Source organism: Crocodylus siamensis, chromosome 1, assembly GCF_052110815.1.
Source record: "Crocodylus siamensis isolate JL-2025a chromosome 1, ASM5211081v1, whole genome shotgun sequence".
NCBI lineage: Eukaryota > Metazoa > Chordata > Crocodylia > Crocodylidae > Crocodylus > Crocodylus siamensis.
Window position 1 is genome coordinate 127,013,201 of NC_143395.1, and position 7,545 is coordinate 127,020,745.

The following is a 7,545-nucleotide window of genomic DNA, read 5'->3' on the forward strand; positions in this document are numbered from 1 at the left end:
GATAGGGAAGGAAGAGAATTGGGTGTCATCAGCACACTGATGGCATCTCCATCCAAATCTCTATACAATCTTGCCCAATGGCCTCCAGTACACATAAGAATTTAAATTTATTGGGTCAGATCATAGGTCCTTCTTGCTTAGTATCCTGTGTCACACAGTGGAAAAGACCAGATGCAGAAATGGAGAGTGAACTAGGTATGACCAGGGGTTTTTTCATTTAGGGTGCATTTAGACATCTGGGGAGCCTGCTCCAATGCAGTGTAATTACAGTCTGCTAAAGCATGCTAATTAGCGTGCCTCCAGCAGCCTCCGCATTTCATGTATCAGTGTCTCTGCTCTTCAAAATGGCTTTAACCAAAGCTTGTCAACTTTTGCTGTAGTTTCTGTAGTTCTTGTATAAGAATAGGAGAAGGTTCAGCAAAATGGAACACCAGGAGTCCCCACAGAAAAAATCCTGAGAGGGTGAAAAGCATTAGCGATGCGCAGGGGGTGCACACAGGTGTACATACACTCCCTGAGATTGGCTGTGCACCCCCTGGAAGCGCTAGCCATGTAACCAGAAGTGCACTTCCAGTGTCACCACTGGCTTGGCGATCAGCCTCTGGGGACTTCCCCCCACCCCGATCAGTGATCGGCTGCTGAAGGACTCCCCACATCAGCGATCTGGTGCCCCCCCAAACTTGGGAGGCACCAGTTGCCCATGATGAAAAGTACTCACCCATCACCACCCTCCAGAACCTTCCTGCTGGGAAAGGGTGGAAATAATTAAAAATGGTTCTGTAAATGTTTTATCAGCACCTCATGGTCACAGGCTACTGAAGGATCTAATAAGATCAACAGGGCATAATTTCCCCTGTCTATCTCCACATGAAGTTATTGAGCAAGGCCACAAGTGTGGTCTCTGTGTTATACCCAAGACAGAAGCCAGAGTGATAGGGCTTCAGGAATCTGCTAACATCCAGATGCACTTGCAGCTGTCAGGGAACAACCCATTCAGTGAGCATAAGCCTTTGTAATGTAAGTTCAAGAGTATAAAGATGGAAGAATGGGCATTAAACCAGCTCTTTCAAGTGAGTCAGCTTCCTATACAACTTACGGGAGTTCCCTCTTATGTCTGTTTTCATTAGCTCCAACGAAACATCTGTCCTAACCCAAACTGCTCTCCTTATAGCTCTCAGTTTTACCCAACCCATTCTATTCACTAGGCTCCATTCATACCAGATCTCTCTGCTTCATCTTTTCTTCCTTCCTGTTGCTGGCACAAGGTGCCCGAGGGAGGCAACAATTGGGTTCGTTGCCCGGTGTGCATCGCGCCAAATAAACACACTGGGGGAGAAGCAGACAGAGTTTATTTGAGCTCAAGTAAAAGGCACAGGGAGACTGTATTGTCTCAAATCCTGCACACCTAACCCTGCAACAGCGGGATCTTTATACCCCAGTCAGTTTCACTGTCAATGATTTTCCACCAGCTGGCCCCCCTCTCCCTCCTCCTTTCTCTCTCCGAGCGGTGCCCTTGCATTCCACAGATAACAGTTTTAGCTCGCCTGCTTTCCAGAAGGACAGAAGATTGCAGGCGCCAAAGAAAGGGTTGCAAAGGTTGGGCAAGGGGGGGCTTTGGCTCACCTGAGCCTGGAGCAGAAGGACTTCCTCGACACTCGTGGTCTTCCATCCCTCTGAGTTACCCAGGGTTATGCCAAGTGACACCAACATTCTCAAACATCCTTTGTGGCAGGTACCTTCTTCTCTTCCATGTTTCTGTTTGGAGGTCCTTCTTTCTGGCCTTTATTGTTTTTGCTTCCCTGCTGTTTTACCTCACATTCGCCCCTCCACTTGCATGAGCACCTGCAGCCCCGTAATCCTGAGTAGGCCCCTTCACCTTTTCCTCTTGTTTGCTTATATAGAAAGCTTGCGTGGTTTCCACTCCATTTGCTCAGCTGCATCAGGCTACTGTGTCCCGTACTACCTTGGAAACCTGGGTCAAGACTGGCACCTAAGTCTATTTCATACATCAGATTGTTTGCATTTTACTTAATTAGATTTGGCCCTGAGGGGATGTGTCTGGGTCTGTTACAAATCATAGTGCATGTTTACTGTCATGCTCAAAAGTAACCTCTTAACTCTGGTATGTTTCTGTGTAATCGCCTGTTCTTTTTTTTTCTAACAGAGTGTGACCTTGCACCCAATGGCATCCTGTTGGTTTTAGTTGACACAGAATTGAGCCTGAACAGAGTCTTCAATCAGGACTCTCTGAATTATGGATACACCTAACAATCAAACCATTCCTCGGTGCCACTGATTGACTGGGAACTGGTTCAAAATTATCGTGAATCAGAAGGATCCATATGTACAGATGCTGGCCTATTCCCACTTACTGCACAATAACTTACTTGGTGGGTAGTGAGGGTCACATCAGCTAATAGGCGGTTTTTTGGGGCAGCAAAAGAATGTAGCCTCAGAAAGCAGTCAAATAGTATTTCTGAAGACAGAAGGGATGTCTAGACAGTGACATTAGGCTTCTAAAGAAACAGGTAAGTGCCTAAGTAACCTTGGGGATCCAGACCTGAATGACCATGGAGACTTAACTTAAAAAAAAAATCCTTAAATATCTTATGGCCAATCTGGCGCCATGCTCTGTGAATCAGTTAAGGCATATTAAATATTGCATAATGAATTAAGTGACCTGTACTCACAGAGGACAAAGGAAAGGTTGATACCATCATGTAAATGATGCCAAAAAATTATAATAAAACTAAATAAACAAATCCAAACAAAATCAACAGTAATACCACCTTCTAAGAACAAGTAATGAAGGGCATTTTTAGAATGCAAATGCTATTGAAAAAGGTGTACAATTAACCTTAGTTTTTCTTGATTGTATAAAGCTATTTATTTGGGTAAACTCACGAGAAGTGGGCCTGTGGCACCTGGAGCTCTCAGGATATTTAGATCTCCTTTCCTGTGTCAAGTATCAGGGAAGTGCTAGGTAAAGTATTTCATTTCAGGGATGCCTGGCCAGCCTCCATTGGAAAGTGTAAACATGCATTTAAAACACCTCTGTCTTTCTGTCTTTCTCTGTCTCTCTCTCTCCCATAATGGCTTTTTGCACAATTTCTGTTTTTTACTAAGGGATCTTATGATAGCTTTAGCTAGTGGACCTACTCCTTTTTTACAAAGGAAGGATGGAGTAGAATCCATATTCTGCTAGATGAACACTCAAAGTACTGCCTTCTTTCTAAAAACTAATCTCTACAGACCAAGGATACCTACCACTCTGAAAAAAAACCCTGGATGAAGCTAGGGCATTGAATACTTATCCTGCTCTGGGATACCACCTCCAGAGTGCATATTATTTTCCGCTGCCACCCCACCTCAACCCCTTCAAAATACCTCTTGTTTTATAGTTTCTAGGGTCGGAAGGAACCTGAGTAGATCATCTAGTCCAAATCTTTACCTCAAGATTATGTATGAATCTGATCAAAGTTATCAAAGTTATCACAAACTCATAAACAAAGTGATACCCAGACTAGAATTGTTCAGGGAGGAAAAAAAGCCCACACACATCAAACAAGTGACCTTTGTGGGATGAGGATTTCACCTAATGCATCAATGCTTCAGAAGTAGTTTGCATGGATGTTGTTTCATGTTAGACAAAGAATATGATGTAATCAATGTGCATTGTAGCTAGGTACAGACATTCAAAAAGCCTGGGGCAGAATCAATCTAAGTTATGCAGTTTTCTGTAAGCAGCATAGTATAGATCAGTAGTGAAAAGGACACACATTCGCTGTTCAGTGGGGCACGGGGAAGCAAATCTTAGACAGGTTCCACTCTTTTTAAACCAATCTATGTGTGTCAAACTTCTGTTCTGTTATGGGTATAGACCAGTTTCCTATCACATATACCAGTAAAAGTATAATGTCTGTACTTGGCCTATATCACTAAAAATTGGCTGATCTACTGGTAACAGAAACTCTTTCAGCTCTTTGAGGGAACTCTGAACATACTCCTATCAAATGTAGAAATTCTTCTGAGAGTTCAGAAGTCCTAGGATTTAGCCATGAGTAAGAGGGCTTTTCATAATATTGGTCTGTGTCCCAGGGACAGTGAGAGGAGGGACCAGGAAACCCTGCCCATGAAGCACAGCACAGAAAAAAACATGAATATAGAAAAAGATACACGAAACAACCACTTACCTGCAGGAGGAGCGACTCTGGAAGGGCGAGAAGAGCCTGCATGGTTTACAAGCCGCACCTTTATACGTTTAAAGTCGGTGGGATTCGGTGGGATAAAAGCAGCCTCTGGCAGAAAGGCAGGGAGAGCTAGTGAGGAGGTGGAGGCTCTCCGTGCTGGCAATCGATGGACCCAGCACAAACAAGGATTGCCCGGACGACAGGTGGCAGCAGAAGCTGCAGGGACTCTTCCCACCCGGGGTGCTGAGATTGAGCCCCAGAAAGGGAGGAGAATCTGGGGTGGCTCACTCCTAATACCTCTGGGGGAGCACAGTGGTGGAAACACTGAATGGCGGCACGGTGGGAACAGCGACCCAGAGGAAAAGGCTGAGGCTAACCCCGAGGGAGCAGAAGCTTCCCTGCCCAGTCACTCCCAGGTACCAGGTCGGAGAAATGGGCTGGGCACAGAAAGGGAAGCTGAACCCTGAGGGACCAGCATTGAAGGAGCACTGCCAAAGGCAGGCAGGAGGTCTGGGAGAGCTGGCCAGTAAAATGCTGAACTGGAAGACCCTTTTGGGTTTTTGTTTTTTTTCTCTCTTCTTTTCAACATTTTGTTTTCTTTGCCCCTGCCTGACAGGGGCACCCACACCAGCCCCAGGAAAACAACCAAGTGGCTCAAGGGGGTCCCAGGCCTAGGGCTCAAGCTGACCAATCATTCTTCCCCAAGGAGCAAGGGGGATACAGTCTGAGGCACCAGGAAGCAACAAATTCCATAGAGCACTTCTGAGGACCATCCACACTGGAGGGGCAGCCGTTTCAAGACCAGGCATCCCACCAGAGGCTGGCATAAGGTTGGGTTGTAAGGGAGGTGGTGCCACATGAAAATCCGATGAGCGGAGTGGCCACTCCTGAGGGTTTTTTTGAGGCTCCCCCCCACTGGTATAACATTCAAAGATGTGGCAGGTGAGTTTGGGGGAGGCCAGAGAGACAACTGAAGCCCATCTCCGGGGATCCACGAAGCCAGAGAACGCACGCTGTCTACAGCTCGGACCAAGGTGGCACGTGAGCAGGCGTTTGAAGCCAGGCAGGTGCAGTCAGTATTTTGATTTACTGCATATGCATTCAACTCAGTCTTCATCTGATCAGGCTCCTGAAAATTTCTAGTTCATACTAAACAGGCATATATACATGTACATTTATGCTGGCTTAACTTTACTGCACAGTAAGCAGGACTAGGTTGGCTACATGTGCAGCCATTAAAGTGCATTAATGCTGTGTGTGGACTGGCTTGGGACTAAAGTTAGTCCCAAGTCAGTCTACACACACAGTGTCACTGTGCAGTAAGGTATCTACACGTGCATTACTGCACAGTAAGTACTCGAGCATAAATTTAATACCTAAATCATGATTTAGGTATCAAATTTATGCTTAAATTGGCATAAGTCACCATATTTACTGCACAGTATATGTGTACACATGTAGACGTGTGCCCGTACTGTGTAGCAATTTTGGTTACTGGCAGTAAATGCACATGTGTAGATGCACCTAATGTGTTCAGAACCAGGACATAGATGTTATCATTGCTTTTCCCATATAGGTATTATATCATTTTGTGCCAGCAAGGCAAGATGGGAATAATTCTCATAAGCACCTTCAGGCAGGCATTAGAAATAATTCTCATAAGCACCTTCAGGCAGGCATTGCAACATGTAATAGTGGGGCTCTTTGCCTCAGGAAAGTGATAAATCATCAGGATAAGGTGCCTAGGACCCTTACACAAGTAATGGAGAGATAGCTGCCTCCTAATAATGACCCAGGTCAACAAAATACTGAGTCAGAAAGCATCTAAAGAAAGCCATCTGTGGTCCAAGCCGTCAGGGACCAACTCCCTTGAGACCTATGGATACAGGAGACCTGATCAAGGAAAAGGGAGCCACCAATACCTATTGGAAGGAGCATTTTGAAGGCCTTCTGAATTGGGACTGTTGTTGATGAAATCATTCTCAACTACATCCTACAATATCCAGTCAGAGACCATTTCAGAATCCTTCCAACACTTGATGAAGTGAGGAAAGCCATCAAGCAGATGAAGAACAACAAGGACAAGGTACTTGGAGCTGATGGAATCCCTGGTGAAATCTTCAAGCAGGGGTGAGAGGAGCTCATATCAAAGTACCATGCTGTCATCTTAAGGATCTGGAATAAGGAAATCCCAGATGACCTTAGGGACACCATGATAATGACTATGACAAGCTCATAACCACTGCACCACAGATGGTGTGCCCTGTCTTTTTGGTTAGGTTGCACCAGGGTCCACTTGTCCACCTCAACTTGTTGTTGTATAGTATTTTACCTGTGGAGGTGTTGTTCAGTCGTCTCCTTGGAATCCTAGGCAACTCTGTTGGCACTTCTTCTGTGGGGGTCCTCCTCCCCTACACCCCACCCCTTTCCACTTGGGTGTTATGGATCAGCCTCAGTAGTGTCCTGATGTGATGGTGGTATTGTCTCCTCCTGTGTAATGCAGATGTCTGCAGAGTTATGGCTGTGGCCTGGTAGACTAGCAAAAATTGCAACAGAACAATAATTCAATCAAAAACAGTTCAAATGATGTGGTGGGCAGGGCAAACATGCTCGCCATGCCTAGCATTTCCCTTCAGCGTGTGGCACTTCTTGGTATGGTGTGTCAAAGATCAAAGTCTTTGATTTCAGATGCCGATGGCAAAAGGTCAGATGACAAAAGGTCAGAGGCTAACACAACAAACTCTGTGGTTGTAATTTATCCCTCTGTATTAACAGTGTTGCATATACACACCCCTATCTGTGCCTCATTTCAAATTGCTTGAGCTTTTCATACAAAAGAGAGAAACTGACCTTGACAGCCCAGCACAAAAGATAAAGTACCTATAGTAACGAGATTAGCTGACTTTAGTAAAGTTGTAAAATTAAATATACTATGCGCGCCATCCTGTGACCAAACAGAACCAGTACCACCCAAGTAAAAATAACCCCCCTTTTTTATGAAACCTGAGCAAACAAAGAAAGCACAAGTGCCAACTCATTAATTATTTATGATTGGCGTATAGTAGTTGGTCACCTGTGTCAACTAAAACTTCGAAGGAACTTCCGCCCAAGGGGAGAACTGTGTATACACTCAAGAAAAACAGATTGTGCACAACGAATGTTATCTCTTCCGCCTACGTATTTTTTTTTTTTTTGGCGTACCCCCGTCTCATCTTATCGGTCTGTTTATCTCTCTATCTTTGGCATTATCTTTCTTATCAAGAGCTCTTAGTAATCTGCAGACTGCAACGGCTTATATGAATTGCTCGGAAGCAACTGTCTTACCCACTCTGTAAATGCTGGGTAACATGATATC